Here is a 22,714-nt window from a genome sequence, read left to right as displayed (position 1 = left end):
TACAATCACTGCTGCTGCATTAGACAGTCAGTCTCTGCCTTTTTTCATGCAAAGAACTGAGACAGCACAGAAAAAAGACCACGCTAGGGGGCAAAATCAGGTCCCTGTAAAGAGTCAATTATTCTTGAATTGTCCTTTTCTGAAGACCGTAAACATTTCTGCAGCTTGTAAACTCTATTAGCTCAATATATAGTCTACAAGAAAGAGCATACAGGAAAAATGTCTTACACAGAGCAGACAAAAGTAATGTGGAGGGTAAAAATGCAGAGACTTTAAATAGTATTAGAATTATTTATATATTGAATGTTTTTCATACTGATTTTTTGTTTTCTTTTTAAAATGTAGCTTACATCAAATTATTCCCCTTCAAATAAGAAAACAGTATTACCCTTCAAATAAGAAAACAGTATTAATATTTGGATCAACTGATATTTAACTGTAAATTCTTCTGCATTCCAGAATCCGACTATTCCCTGTCTAAAAAGACAGTAAAAGGGGTAGAATGGGGTGAGAAACCACCATGTACTATAAGTTCTACATTTTACTTTATATACTGGAGACTGTCGGGGAAAAAGATCCACAGGTCAATGCTTGCAAGGTTTTTTAAAATCTGCAAGTACTTTCAGAAGAATGCTTTCAACACAGTGTGATTTTCACAGAATTTAAAGCCGCGATTATGAAGGTAATTAGGAGTGTAGATCTTCCAAGTGACACCAGTAATATTTTTCAGCTTTCCATTTTTAAGATTTCTGGCAAGATAGCCTCTCTAGTCCTGGCTCCCAGTTTCTGCAAAATGCCCCAAACTGCCAACAGGATTTTAGAGGAGGAATGCCTCATAGTAAATTTTTTTCTGACTTCCTACAGGAAGGGCAAAATGTGATTCTCCACCCACCATTTTCAGTGAATTTTCAAGAATCCATCAGCCAGCAGTCCATTCATCTGTGTGAACTAAGGTGTATTCAAGTGTGTATCCCAGCTTCATACCACAAACTCCCAAATTAAATCTTTCTTCTCAGTAAGCATGGACTGAAAATGCACTTTTCATATTTGTCCTCTCGGTGTTTGACAAGTATAAGCCAGGTTTCAGTTTGCAGTCAGATCTGAGACACGAAAGCGTTGAAGACAATAATTCAATTAATTAGATCTTTAGCTTTAAAAAGTTATGGTATAAATGATCAAAACACTGAAGATAGGATTGAAATGCAACTTCAGTATTAACAAGGATTCTTATTATTTATTTATTCCAAGCTTTTAGCTTTTGTAACAAAGTGTAATACATAAAATTCTACAGTATGTAGAAGCAACATAGGACATGAATATTTGTAAGAAAATTGTTAAATTCACAATATGGATAATAGCTACCCTTTCAAGTGCACAAATCTGTAGCAAGATTCATCATTCTCATCCCTCTTTTCTCATTCTCACCATGTTTCAGAAAAAAGTTAAGATTAAAATTTTAAATCTTGTGAGAAAAGCCTTTGCAGCTGTCTGAGCTGGAATTAGAAAGAGTTTTAAACAATTTAAACTGAAAGTTCTCTGATGAGTTTCAGAGAAGTTTATTTTTCCATCTAATGCCCTCTAACATTGCTGAAACCTGTCCAGGTTTGCTAATTTTTTGAATATTGTTGTTACACTGACAACTTCAATATGGCTGCAAAACCCAAGAAGCAGCAAGCATTGCCAGAATGTCAGTCAGAGCTGCCTAAGGCTCAGCTTCCACATTTCTACAAAAGCCTCTGCCTTTCAAGATGAGGGCCATGCACAATGAAACCAAGCACTTGATTCTGGTCTATTAGTTCTACGTTTTAATGAACATTTAGCATCAAGGTCCTTTCATGATGTATTGCAAGGGAGAAGTAAGACAAGTAAGTCAAATATCTTTCTGCTTTCAGTATTCTTCCACTTCTCTTTTCATGGATGTTCATAGCATTCATTGATCCCAGCGGATATATTAAAACCATGCTCCTTTTTCTGTGGGATACATTAAAACCATGCTTCTTTTTCTGTGGGGAAAACAGCAAAGTGCCATGGTTTGGTGACACAGAGGATACCCCATAACTCTTGGAGGGTTCTGTCAGTGCTGCTTTTGTCTAGACTCTTACATCTTAAGTCTTGCTAGATGTGTAAATGCATTCCTAAATAGGAATTCTTTGTAAATAAGGGCTGAGGAAAGAAAAGCCATCCCCATACTGGTCTAACATGATTCCACAGTGAAGAACAACTTTTGCCTTCAGATCACTGGCTTTAAAATACCACAACCTAGAAACCCTAAAATCCTGCAAGGTTTGTTCAGTTTCAGCAAACGCATTCTCCTCCCAGGTGAGGACACACTTCATGCAACTAAAGCTATCCAAAGTCATTGGGAAATAAGTTAGGACAGACTCAGTGAAAGGTTACAGGTCAAATGTCACATAAGCAGGTAGCAGAATATACACTTTTGTGTCAAAGTAACTGCAAACCTCAGCTTCTTTCTACATAGGAAAGCTACAACCAGGGAACCTCAGGGCAACAGATTATCCACCAAATTTCCCTCTGCATTACTTCAGCCCCCCTCAAGTTAGTACTGCTGCTGGTGTCATGGTACTGAAAGAGCTGAGTGAAGTAGTATACTCTAAATCATCTTTACATAAATGTAGTTCTTACAGTGCCCATCAAAAACACTCATGCACAAAGTAGCACACTGCTCAAGCACAAAGGCAAGAAAAAACTGCTTCAAATACCTTAAAGACAGGATAAAAATACAACCCTTTGTTCAACTGCCCACCAAAATTACATCTGTATGAAATACAGGTCAAAATCCCCAGGTTGAACTCACTGATCTTCTACATGATATTTTTGCCTCACACATGCATACCAGCACACACCCCCACTATGTCTAGGTTCTGGTGCCACTGTGTTTATGCTTAAATTGATGGCCTTGGACCACTGCATTCAAGACCACAATATGATCCGCATGTCACTGAAATGCCATACTGAATACATGCATGCACTGAAAACCCATGAACTGATATTGCAATAAATCTACAGAGAACCTTCTTAAATTTTATGGGGAGCCTTCAAGGACAAAAACCCAAATAGTTTTAATTTTCCTCTAAGTGATAGCCACAGTTAATACCAGATTTGGCAGGGAGCAGGCATTACATGCCCGTCATGCCCATAGAGACATGAAAAAGAGTTTATGTTTGACATTCGCTTTAAAAACATAGTGAAAAGCTTTTGCTCTTTCAAGGCCAGAACTTGCATTAATTTCTGAGAGTCTATTACTTTAAAAAAGTATCCATTGGCTCTGATTGCTTGGATAGCTGACAAAAAAAAAAAAACATTAGGAGCAAGCTCTTCATTAGCGTTGACAGAGAACTGAGAGCAACAGAAAAAAAAAGATACTGAACAGCTCATTCTCTCTTTGTCCCCCTGTTTTTTATAAATAAGTGTCTTATGACATCGAGCTCTGATTCATCACTGGCAGCTTTTCATTAACAGAAAGGAAACAATATGTAATATTTCCACATATTGCCATGGTTCACTCCACTTGTTTTGTCCTTGAATGTCACATACACCTAATTATCTGCCTGGTGCCCTGGTGGAAGAGTCAAACCATATGACAAGTATTGGTAACAGTGAAGATACATAAGCAGCAGTCTGTTTTCCATCAGCTGTGTTCCACATTCCTGCCAGACATGGAATAGAGGGCTAATGCCTCCACAGTGCTAAATGCATTTGAGGTAGGTTAGAGCTCAGGAGGTAGATGACAATCTTCTCAGGGCAGAACATACCAAAGAGCCAAAGCCAACTAGCTGTGAGAACTGGAATTATCACATTAATACATTGATATTAATTGTCCCACAGTACGTCATGATCAACCTTCATCCCGAAATCCATATGGGAACCAAAAAGATGCATCTTGCTCTATATGTGACAGCTCCTGAAAAAATGACTGACTTCAGTCCATGTGTAACGGCATAATTGCACTCTTAAATATCATGACCTAAGGAAAAGAGCAGCTCTGTGGTATGCTCTAGATTCACCATCATCATGATTTAATGCTTAATGCTGCATTATTTAAAAAAAATACACCACCAGTTTAACCATGTGTTAAAATACATTCTGGGGTTCACAAGTAACTTGAGATATGAAGAACAACCAGTGTAAATACAATCATACATGTACTCTCACATATAGGTTATGTGCTGCCTTTTGTGAAAACATATGCATTAACTTTTTTCAAAACATAAACTCTTGCTACAGAAACTGCTTATATTCATATACAGACAGTTAAGGTACAATTAAAATTACTGTTAGAACCTAATTGTCCAAGAAGTAACAGAGAAGTCCCAGCTTTGGTGACTTTGAAAGGGATCTAGGACATAAGTACCTTTTCTTAAAGACCACAGGGTTCAAAAGGGGTTTAGAAAACAGAAAGTTATCTCGAGATCACTTTTATATAATCATCTCTCCTTATATTACCAGCTGGCTGAAGTTGGAATACAGAAAAGTAGGGTCAAGTAAGTATTAGCCCTTCCTCAGAAAGGGGATCCATGACTAGCTGTATTGAGGGTCAATGGGAAGATCCACAAACCAAGTACAGCAGCATGACAAATAAGTGAATTAACAGCAGCATTCTCAGGGAGCAAATCATGCTCAAAGATGGTCATCACACAGGATTTGGGAATGAACTCCGCTTTCAAAAGCCAGTTCAGATATACCAGACAACCACGTCCTGATCATCATGATTTGAGGTGGTCATCCTTGTCATAGCAAACTCCTGAGAACTGAAGGAGTCCTTACAAGAAAATGTACTTTTTAGCTGAGAATAAATAGAAATCTCAAAGACTTTGAAATAAACTTCACTTTACCCTATCATCATAAAGACTTCTTTGCTTAGTTTTATGTATATGCTAGAAAATGAAACAGGCCAGGAATGAATGAGACTGCCTATTCACTTCAGTTAGCTAATTTTAGTTAGCTCTGGCTTTATCCATTTTTTTCTCCCCAGATTTTAAACAGCTCTGATAAACTACAGTGGCACTTAACTCTCTAAAACATTTCACTTCTACATTATTTGGGATAACTGAAAAAAGGAAGATCCACAAGGAATAGATATTTTGCTTTAATTGCAAAGGACGTTCAAGAATTTAAAAAAAAAAAAAAAAGTCAGGAATACTTTAGTGCAGAAAGCAGTATTGACTGATAGTTAAAGCACAGATAAAGTGAACTACTAAGGTCTGTTACAGACAGTGCTAGCAAAATCATGTGGTCTATGTACACATACTAGGGGAAAAAGAAGGGCAGAGGGCAAGAAAGCTGGTTTTGTGAGCCTGAGAGGACACAACAAAGCAAAAGGAAATATCAAGTAGGTATTTCTTTAGAGGAAGAGAGAGCATAATGGTAAGTATTGTTATATTTTGGGGAGAAAGGAGAATGACCAACACCATACATATGTCACTAGGGGATTAAACACTCCTAAATTTAATTCATCTTAAGTAATCTTTTAAATTCATTTTCAGTTTCTAGAGATGTCAAGATCACATGAGCCTGTAAGTGTTTTATTGCATAAGAACAGGCTTAAGAAATTGTTTCATGCTCAAGTGTTTTGTTGAATTAAGAACCCAGTGCTGCTGGATCTAAGCAAACATCCAACTATGGCAGATTCATGATTACCTTTTACATAAGTAGAGCTGAGTGGAGGAGAAAGGGGAATGCTGTGAACATTTTATTTTTTAATGAAAGAAGCCAGGACTGCTCAGGCACCAGCATTACTCAATCAGCAGGAACTCTCTCTGCATTTGGAGGGTCAAGGGATTTGTATCAACCTTAAGGTCAGGAGGAAGGACTAGCTAAAACAAAGGAGAAATAGGAAAAGGAGTCTCATTCCACATATCATAGAAACTCACATGTTTTGAATAACAATTATGATAATTTATTCATTGGTTTGGATGATTAAATACTGTGTATCAGTGATCTATCTGCATTCTAAGCCATTGATTCAAAGAAACGGCTTTATAAAATGGTGGGGTGACCAAAACTAACCTCCTTGCTTTTAAGCAGATAGATTTGAAGCAGATTGTACATACTTATATTCTTAGGTTCAACACATTCAGTTCTCCCTCACTGTTCCCCAAGACTTTTATTCTATCAGTTTTCTGGATAACCAAAGACTGTCAAAGATTCAGGAAACATCAGTATTTAGACTTTAAAAAAAAAATTAAATAGAACCAATAATGAATCTCTTTTTAGAGTAATACAATTTATTGTACATAAGTAAAGTACTTCAGGACTGTCAACCCATTCTCATTTTTGGACAAAGAAAAAGAGACAAAGCCAAAAAAGAGTTTTAGATTAATATTAAAATATTAAATAATATTTAATAATATTTAATGTTAATATTTTAAAATATTAAAAGGTAACCAGGAACATTTCCAAGACTAGGCAGGCGAATATATGGTCTGGCATGTGCCAGCTGCGGTCCGTGTCAAAGGAAAGCAGCACACTGCTGTGCCAGCTCCGCGGGCTCAGTACCCGTCACCGGAGCAGCGACAACCGCGAGCTTCCGCGTACATGCCCCGGAGCCGAGCGGAGCTCTGGTCTCCGCCGGGCTCAAACTGGGCGCCGGGAAGTTCCCAGTAGGACTTAGGGAGGCGGCTAATACGCCGCTCCGCAAACCCGCGCTTTGGCTTTCCTCGCCACCGCGGAGATAGGTGGGCGCTGCCGCTGTCACATACAACCCGCGCCGCCCCGAGCGGTGAGGACCGGACCGGAGCGGCCACGGGCGTCCGGCAGGGAGTGGCCGCAGCCTCGGCAGTGCCAAAACCCGCCCCGCCGCCCACTCCGCGCCCGCGTACCTGAATCATTGTCTCGGCCTCTTCTTGCGCCGCGCGGCGACGGGGCAGGGGACGCAGCTTCCTGCCGCGGCATGCCAGGCTCGCCCGGCCGCCCATGGGGCGCTCCCAGCCGCTCCCCGCCTCCACCGCGGCCCCGCGGCTCTGTCCTCCGTCCACCCAATACCGGCAAGTCATGGACTCTCCGCCCCTGCGCGGCCAGTGCTGGGCTTCCCCGGTCGTTGTGAGTTCCCCTGGCCGTCACCAGCTCGACCGCTCTGCAAACCCCTTCCATCTGTTACCGGGCTCTAGAGCTGACCACAACGTGCCCCCTCCATAGCGAGGACGACAAATCAGAGAGCTGGTGCGAAAAGCTCTGTCTCTAGCTAGCGAAATTGAGCCTTCTCTACCTTGGTGGGAGGGCTTTTGCATCACTGAGTGGTATGGATTCAGTAACAACGAAACTACTAACTTGCAAAACAGTCTGCTTCGGAGGGTGTGCTGCTTTTGTGCAGAAGAAAAGCAAACTCCCCAGCAGTCTATCACTAAAGCAAGTTGATAGTACCCGAGTAACTTGAGACCAAAAACCGGGCAAAGTTAACACCAAGAATGACATTGAAAACAGTTTCAGAAGGGGAGAATCTACAGGGATTTCCAGCTTCTTTGTGTAATCTGCCTGCCTCTGTACATTAATTATTTCCATTTCGTTTTTAAGAGACTTATTTTCCCTGCCTGCGAAAGGATGCATACTGCTAAGAATAACCATGTGATGGACGCACGGCACTGTAAGCTTAGCAAGAGAGACTGTTTCTTTCGTTGCCAAAATTGTTTGCTGCCCTGTGCAATGTAAGTTTGCAGAAATGTGCTATAATTTTACATGTTTTAATTCTTAGATCTCCAGCTTTAAGAAAGGCACAGCTGCTTTAACCACACTGCTGAGAATCTGTAATTCCCACCAGAATTTAAGGTCATAACATTGTTTAACTCTTGCTACTATAAATAAGGGATTGTGGTCAAAACCTTGCAGCTGTCTTCTCTTTGGATTATCGAGTCTCCTCCAGTGCAACAAAGGAAAAGGTATAAACCAGGGCTTCCCTGCCTCTGATGCCTCCTGAGAAGTTCAAGAAACATTTATTCGCCTGTCATGCTGTAAAATACATCTGAACGGCAGAGAGTTCACCTATTTCCAAATATTTGAATTTCAGTGTTCAAGCAGAGGCATCTTAAAATAGATTTAGAGGAACTGGATTAACCAGTTTTGTTTTTTCTCAAGTAACACAAGAAATGAGAAATAATTACTGAACATTTGTGTGAGATGTCTGAGATGTGACATGTTACGATTTAGGTCAAAAACTGTCATTTTTACAGGAAAAAAAAAAAAGGAAAATTAAATAAATGGGGTTTAACACTACTATTATTTATTTGTACCATTTGGATGTCCTGAGTAGTTGGCTGCCATTATGCCAGGTACTCATCTTCAAGAGACTGAAGTTATTTTTCTTCATAAAATGAGTTGATCTTGTGCATGAAGAAGTTCAGGTATACACTGAGTAGAATACAAGTGATCATTTCTGGACTTCCAAGTTAATTTCACTGCATAAATCTCCCTGTGCTTTTCCCCCTGCCTTCCATTGCCTGAATTCTGTGTCCAAAGAGTCTGAATGCACACGTGAGTTATTTCTGTAGGGCGAGAAACAGATTAAGGGGAAAAGGGTCCTTGTATAGGAAAAGCTAGCGTTAGATAGCTTAACGTTCTGATGTTGTCTTGTAAACTTTTCCTTGAGAAATTAAAAATTGCTGGGGAAGATGAAACAGGAAAGCCTTATAAATATGATTGCCTGACAAAAGATTTTGGGAATATGAAAACTATAAGCGACATCGAAATGAAAGCCACCTTTGAGATATAAAGTCTTAGTTACTGAACAACTGGAAAATAATGGTATAGCCGACTGAAGGTAATCCCCTCTTGATTGAACAATACACTCTGCTTGCAGACAGGTCCAAGGGTCAGAGCAGACCCTACTAGCTCAGCTGAAGGGGTCCAAGGAGTAGTTTTTAGAAGTTAAAATGTAACACTCTATGGTAATGTAATAACTCTTATAGGCTGTATATAAATGCTATAGGATTTGTACCTTGTATTAGATTGGCTAGTGAGAATTAGAATATTCAGTACAGAAGATGATTTATTGTATTGTAACAAGGACCTCGCGCTCTTAGCTCTTGCTCTTTTACTCTCTTGCTTTTAGCTCTTAGCCCTTAGCTCTCTTGCTCACTCTCTCTCTCTCTCTTATACCTTGGGCCTGCTTGGAGCTGCAGCTGGCAGCTCTAAGCAGTGCCCTTGTACCCACACCCTTTGCAATAAACAGCATGCACCAAGATCTGCTTATAGAGATCTCTCGTCTCCGTCCATACCGTCCGAGCCCCCCCCGAAGAGTATCGACAAAAAATTATGACTAATGAGCTGTATTTGAAATATCCCAAACTGACCGGAGTCATGATATGTAATTATGTATAATAAGGTGACTTCTATGAGCTAGTCAAAAGCAACATTGCCAACTGACACTGTGCTGGCTCATCCACTTTAAGGGGAGTTCATCTGATCCTTGTTGGCTGATGCACAAATAAAAGGCAGGAGGAGACTTAAGTCAGTATTTTTACCAAAGTAACAACATAGGATGGTTATTGACATGTTTGAAATATCTGAAATGGAATAGTATCAATGTGGAAATGTGAACACCTTCTGAAAGACTTTTCACAATCCTGCCTCAATGGATTGATCATTTCCATTGCTTTAGTGCTTTGACTCTACTTTTAGTTACTGTCATCTTCTAAATATGATTTGGTACATACAAAAGGGTTTGCAAAGCTTAACTAAACAAGCCAATGTTTCATGTGGCTCTGCTGCTTGTCCTGGTATTTAAAAAACAAAAAGCCAGTATTTGTTTTCTCAAAACCAAAGTATAATCAAGAATTAAAAGAGGACATAGGGTCATACTACTGGTAAATAACTAAGGTTAGAACTTTCTTTAATGTGTTGCCCCTTTTTGTATCAATTCTTAAAGTGTATATGGGCAGCTTGTCAGCCATGCAAGAATATTTGTTTTATTCATAATTAGACTGGAATTTTATCTGTGAGTTCCAGAAGGTGTAGATCCCATCCTTGACAAGTCAAACATTCTCAACTTCCATTGCTAATTCAGGGAACTCATTACAACAAACCTGATCTAGTGCAGTACCTGCAATGAAAAGAGTATGATTTTTAAGAAAGTGTTTTTATTTATAGGAGGGTCAGACAAGAATTGACCCATCACTATATAAGCAAGCCAGAATGGAAGATTTTACTTAAATATTCAGTCCTGTCCTCTCCTGTCCCGTCCCACCTCCCCCCCCCCCCCCCCCCCCATTGTTTGCATTTAGTAACGATGGGTTTTAGTCATTGTCATAAGCAAAACCAGAGGGAGGCTGGGGAGGACCAAGGAGTGTGGGGAAAGAAGTAACAAAAAATGCATAGATGTGTAATTATTTGAAATTACAACATAGATCACTTCTAGAGGCTAATGACCTGTCTTGGTTTAAGACAATTCCAGAGGTGGACAATCTAAAATAAGTTACCTCCCCTTCTAGTTTTAACCATTCCTTTCCCACCAGTAAGGGGAAACAAATATGAGTAGATAAAAGTGAAAAAATAGCAGTTTACTAAGAAGCTAAACAGCAACAGGCAAAACATAACAGCAAATAATCACTAGATACAAAATTGGTAAATCTCAGAAACTCTCCGGGAACAAAGAGAAACAAAATTGAGAAGCACCCCTCTTCCACAGGATGGCGCCCACCACAGGCAACCATGTGTGGGAAGACAAAGGGAAAATGGCTGACAAACCTTCCCCCGAAGACAGTGCTCTCTGCGGATGACTGTGTGGTCCAGGAGACAAAAGGGAAATGGTAGATAAACCCTGCTTGGCTCCACCTTCCCTCAGAACAAAAAAACAAAAAACAAAAAAACAAACAACAAAAAAAAAGGCAGGAAGGAGGTTACAAAGCCTTTTTAGTGGCAGATAGGAATTGCCAGAGTGTGTGAGTTCAGTGTTGCCACTCGCTACCACTTCCTGATATCCGCTGGACTCCGCCAGTGTTGGAGCTGCTGCCTCGGGTCCCCACTCCAATGGAAGGGGTGGGAGGGGGAACCTAAACACCAGTACACTGTGGCTCGATCCCGCGCATTGACTCAGTCTTCACACTGCCAACAGGTGTTGCAAAACTCACTCTTGTTATAAACATATATTGTAATATTGGCTTCTCGCAAGTATTAAGGTAGATATTATATAATGTTAGAAATGCTTTTACTGTGTGGATGTAGTTTTCTTTCTTTTTAGTAAGAATATTAGCAAGTGTGAGCAAGTAAGATAACCTCCAAGCGAACAGAGGATGAGGCCCGAGAAGCTGCTAATCCAGAGCAGCTGGATTCTCCAGAGAACAAAAAGGCCCAAAGGCTACTCTGCCCAGAGAACGGGGGGCAGGGCCAGAGCCGCTATCACCACTCTGCCCGGGGGGCCAAGGAGGCCGAAAGCTACAATCAGCCCTGACTGTCTGGAGAATTGAGAGGTCCACTCTACTATCAACTCTCACCTAGCGAGCCCAAGCCCAAGAATCAAAAGAAATAAAACCGCTAGGCAGAAGAATACGCATGCTCTAAAAAGGCGGAACCAAGGACTGGCCATGCAGAATAGCTCCGGTGTCCGTTTCTCGCGCTTCACGTGTCGGAGGAAAATAACTTTAAGGGATGGGACTATGCAACTACACGAATTTATTGTTTAAAATAACAAACGCATCAGTCGAGGCATGAGATTTTACAACACATACGAGTAATGGCGACTAGTCACAAGATTTAGGGTTACATCATAATTTATAACTTTCTAATCCAATAGATACTTAAAACGACACTTTGTTTTAGATTAATGACCTATCACCTGTGGCACTTCTCACTGCAATGCAGCTATGTCTTGACCAATAACTTCTCATGTCACGTACACACAAATGTCTCTCTTATACCATCTAAATTCTTAACTTAAACTATATAAAATCACACTATTATATTTTAAAACCCTTCACCAAAACACCCAGTGTACAATTTTACTTATAATGATAGGAACACAAGTTTGTAATCCTTTTGCTTAAAGTCCACAAATCTCTGTCAATTAAGCCAGACCTAGTCTCTTCCAGGGTTGTAAATCAAAGCCTCCTTTAATTGCAGGAGTTTCTACTCCTCTGTCTCCCACACTCCGGGAAAAGTTTGAATATGCATAAAGAACAGACAGTTAAAAATGGTATAAAAAGGACCAACCTCGAGCATCAGGTGTGCTCTTGGCAAAGTGCCAAGGCACCCAGCCGTTACCTCTTTGCTTTATTTTATGTGTCTCTTACTGTCTTTATATTAAACCCTTTAAATTCTGACAGGAGAGTGAACCTCGTTTTTCACACTCTGAAACAGTTTCTGATTGCAAAATGCAGCTTCTCAAGTTGCTATTGTTGCAAGCCAATGTTGGAAACAACCTCCTCCGAAGGCCAGGGAAAAACAAAAAAATGAAAGCAGAACCTCTGCCTTCAGCAAAAGCCACAAGGCAAAAAATATCTGCTTGGGCAGCTCCGACTTTTTAAAGAGACCCTGGCAATCCCCTGGCCCTTGCAGTTCTGTTTCCAGCCGCGGTGCTGGGTCTTAAAGAGACAGGAGCAATTTGGGGCACATAGGTATGTTGAATACAGTAATATTTTGGGTTACCCAGAACATGACCACAAACAGAGGCAAAGGTATATTAGCATCAAGTCTGCCATTAGCTTTCCAGAAAATGTACCAGTGCAAAGTCATTATTGAAATGATAGCCAGTTATTTGGTGGGAGAGAAATCAGTCAGGCAAGAAGGTAATTTTCCTTGTGGTGCCATTATTTTTACTGAGCAGAAGAAAAATAATTTTGATTTCATGACACTGCATCTGTATTTGAACATCTTCAGAGAAAGATGCACTGAAGTTATTTGACATTCTTTCAAAGCTCCAGGAATTTTTAGCATTGTTGCAGAGGGAACAGGACCAGCCCCTAAATTCTGCACATATTGTCCAGGCTCTATTTGTTAGCCTTCTGTTCCTCAAATACTTAGCTTCAGTCTGTTTGAAAGTTTTGGTTTTCCAACATATGACTGCCAAAAGACTCCCAGTAGCCTTAGAAGTATATGTTAACAGGCTATTTTTTATTATTCAGATTATCTGGACATAACAAAAATTACATTTTTAGTAGAAAAATGACAGTCAGTTATACTTGAACCGACAAAATTAAGTCTTAAATGAGATCGATCAATCTACATTAGTGTTCTGGCATCATCTGGGATAGAGTTGATTTTCTTCTTAGTAGCTGTTACAGTGCTGTGTTTTGAATTTAGTATGAGAATAATGTTGATAACTCAGTGCAGTGTTAGTTGTTGTTCAGTGGTGCTTGCCCTGAGCCAAGGACTTTTCAGTGTCTCAGTCTGTGCTCTGTCAGCGAGCAGGCACACAAGTAGCTGTGAGGTAGCACAACCAGGACCAGAATGGCCAAAGGGATATCCCTGACCATAGAATGTCATGTTCAGTATATAAACTGGGAGGAGTTGGCCAGTATGGGTTGATTGCTGCTTGGGTTCTGACTGGGCATCAGTCAGCATGTGGTGAGCAATAGTATGGTGCATCACTTGGGGTAGGTTTTGGTTTTACTCCTCTCTTATTGCTATCTCCCTCTTCATTACAATTAATAATAGTAGCAGTAGTAGTATATTTTACTTTATTTATTTACTTTATATTATTAAATCCTTCCTCACTCAATAGACAAGTTTCACCTTTTTCTGATTTTCCTCCCCCATCTTTCTGGGGCAGAGAAGAGAGAATGATTGACTAGTTGCATGGTACTTAGTTGCTGGCTGGGTGTCTTGGGGTGATTTACGATGATAGTTTATTTTATGATTTTCCACTTCATGCCCAAAAACAGTTGCTGTATCTTTAAGGTGTGACCAGGGGAGGGGGGAAGTTTGGGCTCTTTGGTGGGCTTTTTCAAAGCCTCACTCCCCAGGCATTTGGGGTGACATGCGGTCTGCTTTTTCTTGCTTTTTGTTAGCCCAAGCAAGAAATTTTTTTCTCTGCCCTGTCCTTGGAGAAGCTGCAGCAGCAATCCTTTAGCAACCTTTTGAGGTGAACTGGACAGTTTGTTAGTCCAAGACCAGAGAAATGGGGTCTGCAGAAGAGGGGTCACTCACGATCAGTGGGAGAGGTGCCACTCCATTTTGGCCCCAAACCTTGGGAAAGCTGAGCCAGGGAGAGAAAGCACACCAAGAGGCCCCAGCCCAGCTGCTTCATCTGCTGTGCAGAGGAGGTCAACACCTGAGAGTCACCAGATTTTCATCTGTTGCCCAAACTGCTGCATGAAGCTCCTGTTTGGGCTTGTTTTTTTCTCCCTGAGAAAGACCCCAATGCCATCTTGTACTGCATGTTGCAAGCCAGTATTTTCCCTGGCATTTTAGGGTTTTTCTCTGGGGGAGGGGGGGCAGGGGAGGAAGGCAAAGTCTCACAGTTGAATATCTAACATTTATTTACTTTTTTTTTCTTGTCTTGTGGGCATTCTGTTTGTTAGTAAACTGTTGGGCGTTTTTTTCTTCAATTCCATCCATTAGTATTCATTTCCTATTGGTGTAAAGGATTGTTGGAACCCTTTTAGAGGAGATGACCCATTCCAGTGTGTCTTCTAAATTTGTCCCTAAACTGAGACACTGGGGTTAAACCATGAAAGTCAGTTTTGAACAGAGCTCAATCAACAGTGTTTTGTGAGAGTAATAGCACATTGCATTTCGTGCATAGTGCTTTAAATGGCACAATTTAAGAGCCAAGCAAAAACAGGAAGGAATATGCTCCTGTATAACACTTCACATTTTTCAGTCTGCACAAACAGTATGCTTTTGGTAAGGAGTTTAGAGGTAACATGCAGTTCTAAAGACCAAAGAAACTGAAGTACTGTCTTCCACGGGAGGTGAAATAGTACCTCAGCTGTGCAGTGCAGTACCTAGACTCTCTGACACTGGTGTGATACACTGATGTCAGTCACAAGCTGTGAGTCTGATACCTACGCAAAAGCAGCACTGCTGTTAATAACTTCTACAAAACATTTTTTTCCTGAGGAGGAATATGAGCATGCAGAGTTGAGGGGGAAATAGGTTTAGCAGGTTTAATATTCCAGAGTGAATTCCAGACACAGCATAATAATCAATCAATAAATGCTAAAATCACAGAATCACAGAGTGATTGAGATTGAAAGGGAACTCTGGAGGCCATCTGGTCCAACCTCTCCCATCAAGCAGGACTGCCTAGCATCAACTGCCCAGGATCACATCCAGAAAGAGTATCTCCAAGGTTGGAGAGTCCATCACCTCTCTGGGTAATCTGTGACAGTTCTTGGTCACCTTCCCAGTAAAACAGTGCTTCCTGATGTTCAAAGGGAACCTCCTGTGTTTCACTTTCTGCCATTGCCTCTGGCCCTGTCAGTAGGCACCTCTGAAAAGAGCCTAGCTCTGTTGTCTTTGCAGTCACCCTTCAGGTACTTTTATATATTGATGAGATCCTTCCTGAGCCTTTCTTCTCCAGACTTCATAGTCCCAGCTCTCTCAGCCTTTCATCATAGGAAGTATGCTTTAGTCCCTTAATCATCCTAGAGGCCCTTTGCTGGACTCTTTCAAGTAGCTCCACAGTTGCCCTGTAACAGGCAGCCCAGAACTAGATCGGGCATTTCAGGTGTGGCATCACCAGTGCTGGATAGAGGAGAAGGAGCACCTCTCTCAGCCTTCTGACAATACTTTGCTTAATGCAAACCAGGATACTGGTAGCCTTCTTTGCCACAAGGTGCACATCATTGGCTTATGTCCAACTTGGTGTCCATCAGGACTCCCAGGTCCTTTTCTGACAAGTTGCTTTCCAGTAGGGTGGCCCCCAGCATACAGTGATGTGTGGAACTGTTCCTCACCAGTTGCAGGACTTTGTACTTCTCCTTACTGAACTTCACAAGGTTTCTGTCTGCCCATTTCTTCAGCCTGTCAAGGTTGTGCTGGATGGCAGCATTCCCCTCTGGCCCAACAGCCATTCCTCCCAACTTTGTGTCATCAGTAAAATCACTCTGCCCCATAGTGAAGATCACTGTCATTAAACAGGATTCACCTGGTATTGACTTTTGGTATTGACACTGCTATTTTTCAGCCTCCAACTAGACTTTGCATTGCTCATCACCACCCTCAGGGCCTTGCCATTCAGCCAGTTTTCAATCCATCTCCCTGTCCAGCCCCTACAGCACCTGCCTGAGGTTTTATGAGGCTGTTACATGAGACAGTGTCAGAGACCTTACTGAGGCCTGGCAGACAGTAGCTACTGCTCTCTCCTCATTTACCAGACACATCAGTTCATTGTAGAATGTTACCAGGTTGAGGAAGCACGACTTCCCTGTAGTGAAACATGCTGACTACTGCTGAGGAGTTTCTTGTCCTTCATGTGCCTCGAAATGGTTGCCAGGATGAAAATGTTTTCCAGTATCACTTTCCTAAGGATCAAAGTGAGGCTAACTGGTCTGTAGTTCCCTGGCTCCTCCTTCTTGCCTATATTGAAGATAGGTATGACATTTTCTCTCCTAAAGTCTTTGGGCACTTCTCCCAGATTCTGTAATGGAGAAAAGATAATTGAGAGTACCTTGCAATGATGTCTGTCAGCTATATTAGCACTTGTGGGTGTTTTCCATCAGGGCCCATGTATTTATCTCAACAGAAGTTACTATACATTATACTCATTTTCTGTGGTACCAGCAACACTTTATACCAATACAAGTAAAGAGTTCTGAAATGGTGGGGCTGATACCCTGGCTATCCTAATTAGTTCTAAATCTGAATACAGCATGAGGGAGATGAAATAAAATAAGCCTGAATCCCATCTTGATATATATGGGTGAAGTGCATATTTGTGCTATTTTTGGCTGGGGTAGAGTTAATTTGTTCATAGTAGCTAGTATGGGACTATGTTTTGGATGTGTGTTGAAAGCAGGGTTGATAATGGAGAGATGTTTTTGTCATTGCTGAGCAGTGCTTGCACAGCATCAAGGCATTTTCTGCTTCAGCAGTGCGTGGGCTGGGAAAGCACCAGAAGCTGGGAGAGGACATAGCTGAGATAGCTGACCCAAATTGACCAAAGGGATATTTAATGCCATAGGATATCATGCTCAGCATATAAAGCTAGGGGAAGAAGAAAGGCAGAATGGCCAGTGTGATGGTGTTTGTCTTCCTAAGTAACCATTAGGTGTGATGGAGCCCAGCTGTCCTAGAGATGGCTGAACACCTGCCTGTCTGTGTGCAGCAGTGAATGAATTCCTTGTTTTGCTTTGCTTGTGCACATGGCTTTTCCTTTTCCTATTAAACTGTCTTTATCTCAATCCACACCCATGAGTTTTCTCACTTTTAGTTTTCCGATTCTTTCCCCCATTCTACTTGTGGGGGAGTGAGAAGTGGCTGTGTGCTGCTTAGTTGAAGGCTGGGGCTAAACCACAACATCAGAGCCAGAAATTGAAAGTTCCCTACAAAAAGTATGGCCTTTACACTGTCAAAATTCCTTTAATTCCTCTGTTTCTCTAACAAGTATCATTATTATTGAGATACTTTAAAAAAGTGTTCTGAATTTTGTTTCAAGAAAACCTGCGTGAAAGTAATTCCCATCAAGAATTAAGAACTGAATCTCCATGACCCACTTATCCTAGAAGTGTAACTACACTGGCTCACAATCTGAGACCAGCATACACAAATAAACTAACTCATGCGGATTGTTTTGGAGAAAGAACTGAACAAAATTCACATATCAAAAACTGAACAAAGTTCACATATCAAAAATCCTACTCTGGCCATTCTCTTATCTCTATCCACTACCTCTGTTAACCTCTCCTTTTGATACCCTCACAATAAAGCCTAACCTAAAAAATTTCCCCTCAAAGAGGCCAATGATAAAAGGCTTCAGAAAATATGTCATTTAGCTCTGCTATTCAGCTGCAGGAACACCCAATTTCCTGCTCTGCCATCCAGTTATGGGGTAAACATTGCTCTTTCACCCCAAGACAAAAATGTGGGAGGTTGAGAAAGGACAGATAGATGTGGCAGACTTAACAGCTTCACTATGTCTGGGAAATCTAATGAAAAGACGTGTTTTACAATCCTAGTATATGTGCCTGAAAAGATTAGAAATAAAAGGGGTTAGGCTAAACCATTGAAATTGCTCCCATATTTTTATGTCCTTAACTCTCCCACAGCAAATAAAACCTCACCCTGTAAGTAAATAAGCTAAGAGCATAATCTTTTGTCAAAAGCCACCACAGTTGAAAGAGAAAGGCAAACCTCTGCATATATGCAGATCTGAATGAGAATTGTTCCGATTTTGTGTTGGTTCTTAAATTAGCTTAGCTATTGATGAAAAATACACGTACTTAAAACTCACTTTGTTACAGTGATGAAGACACTAGCCAAAACTCTGGTAGTACCCTGTAAAGAAAAAGAAGTTTAAAAGCCCCCCAAACATGCTATATGACTGTGCTGGACTTCCAAACACACAGCCATACAACAGACAGTTAATGCCTGCAAAATTCCCCCTTTTTTTTAATGCTCTCTGGGGCCAATTTAGTATTTTCCAGACCCATCACTCCCCCATATCTGCTTGCTAAAAAATAGCAGTGAAATACCAGGACATGGTCCTCAGCTGTAGTAATGTTTTCATTTGTCCAGCATCTGAGCTTTTGAACTGTTCAACATCCCTTCTACCCCAGCCTTCTGATGCTTTGGTCGTTCCAGGAGCAGGCAGGTGATTTGAGCTTGACTCTGCCAGACTTCTGTTACTCACAACCAAACTTGTCTCTGACGTGTGCCTTCAGTAAAAAATCAGAACAACAACACATGCAAAGAGTAGCTTTGCAGAACTGAGGACAGTTTATACAAGCTGCTTCTTCCAAGTATCCAATAAACTTTCCCCTTGCAAGGCTGTCTCCCCATTCTTAAATATATTATCAAAACTTTCTTCTATGCCTGTAAGCAAAAACACCCTTTCCAAACACATTTGCTTACTTATACCAAATGACAATGAAAATCTGTTTTGATATGTTTATCCTGTTATTTTTAAAGAAAAAATATTTGGTTCTACTCAAAGCTGTTTAGCTTTTATGGTCTCCCATAAGTTGTTAAACAGTTGATAAGATACACAGATACAGCTATTAGTACAGGTAATTGCATCTTGCAAATACACGAGCATAAATGCACAAGAGGAGGATAGATAGAAAAGTGAGATTTCAAAGTAAAACAAAAGTAGTTTTTGGAGTGTTAATGCAGTTTGGGGTCTGAAGTATATTAGCTATACTGTAGGCCTCAAACTGAAAATGCTTACACATATGCATAATGATCCTCTTGGAAGCAGATTCTAGTGTGAGCCATCTGGTAATTTAATGTGTGTGTGTATTCATGTGTTTTTCACAAAGCTGACAGGAGGGTCCTTGATGTGGACAGCAGAAAAGCCACAAAAAAGAGGTGTGATTATCTGTGAGGGCTGCAACCTTAACCTTTGAAAGTCACTACTTCAGTTACCCTAAAATATAGCAAGTGTCATTCTGTGTTACTCTGCCACCAATCCCTTCTCCAGAGTGACAATTAAAGAGGCTGGGAGAGCCCTTGCCTTCACATTTTGCCATGTTCAGATGAATCCCAGGCTGGTGCCAAGTTTTCACCTCTGTATTTCACTTCCTTGGAAAAAGAGATGGAGAAAAGACAGCCTGATTTCTGCCAGACCAAACAGTGCACACTCATCACCTTGGTCAGCTGGTTTTGGGGCCTTGAGCCACCCAACACTATTTGTGCAAAATAACTACTTTTTATATGAATGCATGTGTGCTGGTTCAAGTGACAGAACTGCCTCCTCCAATTTTAGACTTGTCTTTTCCATCTTTGTAGCTTTGCATCTAAGTCTGTTCAACTCATGAGAAACAATGTGGTTGTATTGTCTGTTCCTATAATCCATATGCTCCTGACTTGTCCTAGATTGCTTGCTTGTTAAATGCAAGGCCCAAAAACTTCCACTGCGAACACAAAAACTCAAAATCATTTCACAAAAGGAGAGACTATAGCTGGCTAGATTAAAGATGCATACACTGAACTGAAAGCAGACCATGTATTTTATCTGCTTCAACTTTAAAAAATTCCTAGTGAAGGTAATATGTTAAAAACAAGATCTTCAGAAAAATTAGGAAAATAAATGGGGATATGCTTTGAAGCCATATAAACAAGCTCCCCATCCTCATTCCCCCCTGATCCTAGTACTGCAAAAGTCTCAGAACTGATCTGACTGTGTAACTGCACCCTGGAACATCTACACACTGTTACTTAAGCAGCCATGTCAACATTTATTTAGTCACTTTATTTCCAACTATCCCATTGCAGTTTCTAGTACATATTCAAATTTCCACTTGATAAAAATGAGGTCATTATTTCCTCTACTTAGACACAGAAAAATAGCAAAATGTTTAGGCCTTTTGAACATGTTAAAAATATATGAACAACCAACCAGGCTATGTGAAGAATCAGTTTCCTATCTCATACAGGCTATTCATAATTTCTAAATTCACCTGACCTCCAAATAAAACCCTACCATGCTCAACAATCTGCATTAAAACTCACATGTTTTTATATATACATCTTGGGGATGAGTCTAAAAATACAGGGTTTTTTTCATCAGAAAGAAACACTGTCTTTTCATTTTGTTTTTTTAATATCCAATGGTAAAGTCAATGAAAGTGAAAAGTCTCTCCAAAAATAAAACATTAAAATGCTGAACTAAAAAGTTTGAAGTCAAAACTGTAGTTCTCAAATCAAAAAATCAAAGAAAATTACCTAATTTTATTAAACATTTAAACAAATGTAACAATGTGTCCTCACACAGCAGAACTTTGTCCAAGTTTTAATTTCTAATGTTGTATAGAATATTTTGTGTTAAAGTTTTCAGGGTAAAAAGGCTAACTAAAAATCATTCATTATAGGGAATTAATTAATTAAATTTTAGTCAAAATAATTGAGGTTTTGAAAGACCTGAAGTTTCATTTGCCCCAGCTGGTCTAAGAAATGGAGATTAATTTTGTTGAATGCCACTGCAATCTGAGAACAAATAGTTGCAAGTGTTCATACAAATTCCTTAATGCATCTAATTTTAGTCTGGCAATCTTCCCATTAGGGAGTTACATCCTGCATCCCTTGTTACCCCAAAAGGTCACTGAAATTTTCCTGCAATGCTTATGTCCAGATTCACAAAATATTTAACAGAGAGTGCAAATGCTGAGCAACATATGGAAGTAAGTTTGTGTTCAATTGTCATCAAAGATAGATTAGGGTCAACCACCCAAGATCTGTGTTTATTTCAATGTTTAATACAGATAATGTCTTTTCCTGCATGCCTGTATTTAAATAAAGTAAAAAGAATTAAAGAAGGTAATAAAGCCTCTACAGAAAATATCCTTGCTGCATCTCTTGTCAAAGTATCTTCTGGAAATGTCTTTGAAAAGTAGCACAACAACTATAGTAAACAAAAAGATTAATTGTGAAAGATTTTAAAAAAGTATTTGAGCATTCTGTTTCCTTTTCAAGCATTGACCAATTCAGTTTTATTAGTAGACATAAGTAGGCACTTATAAAAATTGCACTGCTAAGAAAGGCTTGATCTTCTGAAAATTCGACCACTTATTCAGATGTCTAGTTTTAATTATGCCCAATTTTGAGTTTTGAACCTGTACAGTCTCATTTCCTTTTTTTGTAAGTTGGCATAACACTGCAGTGTCTTTCACACAGTATATTCAGTTAAGTTGAATTAATCAGTGTTTCTGCAACACTTTGAAAATTCCAAATGAAAAAACAGTCTGTAAAAATAAGGATTAGTTATTCTTGCAAATCCATTAAGGTGCATCCTTTTGGATTTGAAAGTAGTTTTTAAATCTGTGTGGCTCGAGTGAGGTGGAGAGGGGATGAGTGGAAGGAGGTTCAAAGGGTTTCTTTTTTGATGTTTCTTATTCCTAAAGACCTCACTCCTACCATTAATGTGTGTAAACATTAGTGTATATACTTATGAACTAAGTAACTTCTGTGAAAACATCAAACAGAAGAGGATGCTAGCTAGCGTACTGTTCAGCAGTGTAAAGAGGATTCTAGTTTGCATGGTTACACACCTTAGGAGGCTGAAAAACACTGCTGCTGCTATTTGCTATGTCTGCAATTTCCATTTGGCTGAGGAGGGAACATCCATTTTCAATCACATACACAGCTGACAACAAAGGAGAAGGATAATCCATTTTGCATATCCCTAGAGCATGACAACAACAAATAAATGGATTTAAACAGTAGCAGAGTAATTGATGTCAGTTATTAGGAAAAATTTCCTACTGGTAAAGATACCCTAGACTGGACTAGATTGGCAAGCAAAGGGAGGCTGGAGTTTACTGGAAGTCTTTAGAAGCAGATCATATCAACATCTACCAGAAGCAGGACACAGGTATTTCTGCTTGGAGACAGATGTTGACCTATGAAGAGGAGCTTAGTCTTTACCACATTATTTCATACTGCAGGTTGCACAAAATGTTCTTTCAGGGAGTACTAGAAAAAATGGGATATACAGAGTATTCCCTGCCCACAGAATTATCCTTGTCTTTGTAAGGAGAGCATAATCCAGTGTTCCCACTTTGGGTCTGGACATAAAAAGACAATTTTTTTCTCCATAAAATATAAGCTTGAGATATACCATTAGACTATGAACATTTCTTACATCATCATAAGACAGGCTGGGCATCAT

Source organism: Aphelocoma coerulescens, chromosome 2, assembly GCF_041296385.1.
Source record: "Aphelocoma coerulescens isolate FSJ_1873_10779 chromosome 2, UR_Acoe_1.0, whole genome shotgun sequence".
NCBI classification, from domain to species: Eukaryota; Metazoa; Chordata; class Aves; order Passeriformes; family Corvidae; genus Aphelocoma; species Aphelocoma coerulescens.
Note: the sequence above shows the minus strand (reverse complement) of the source record.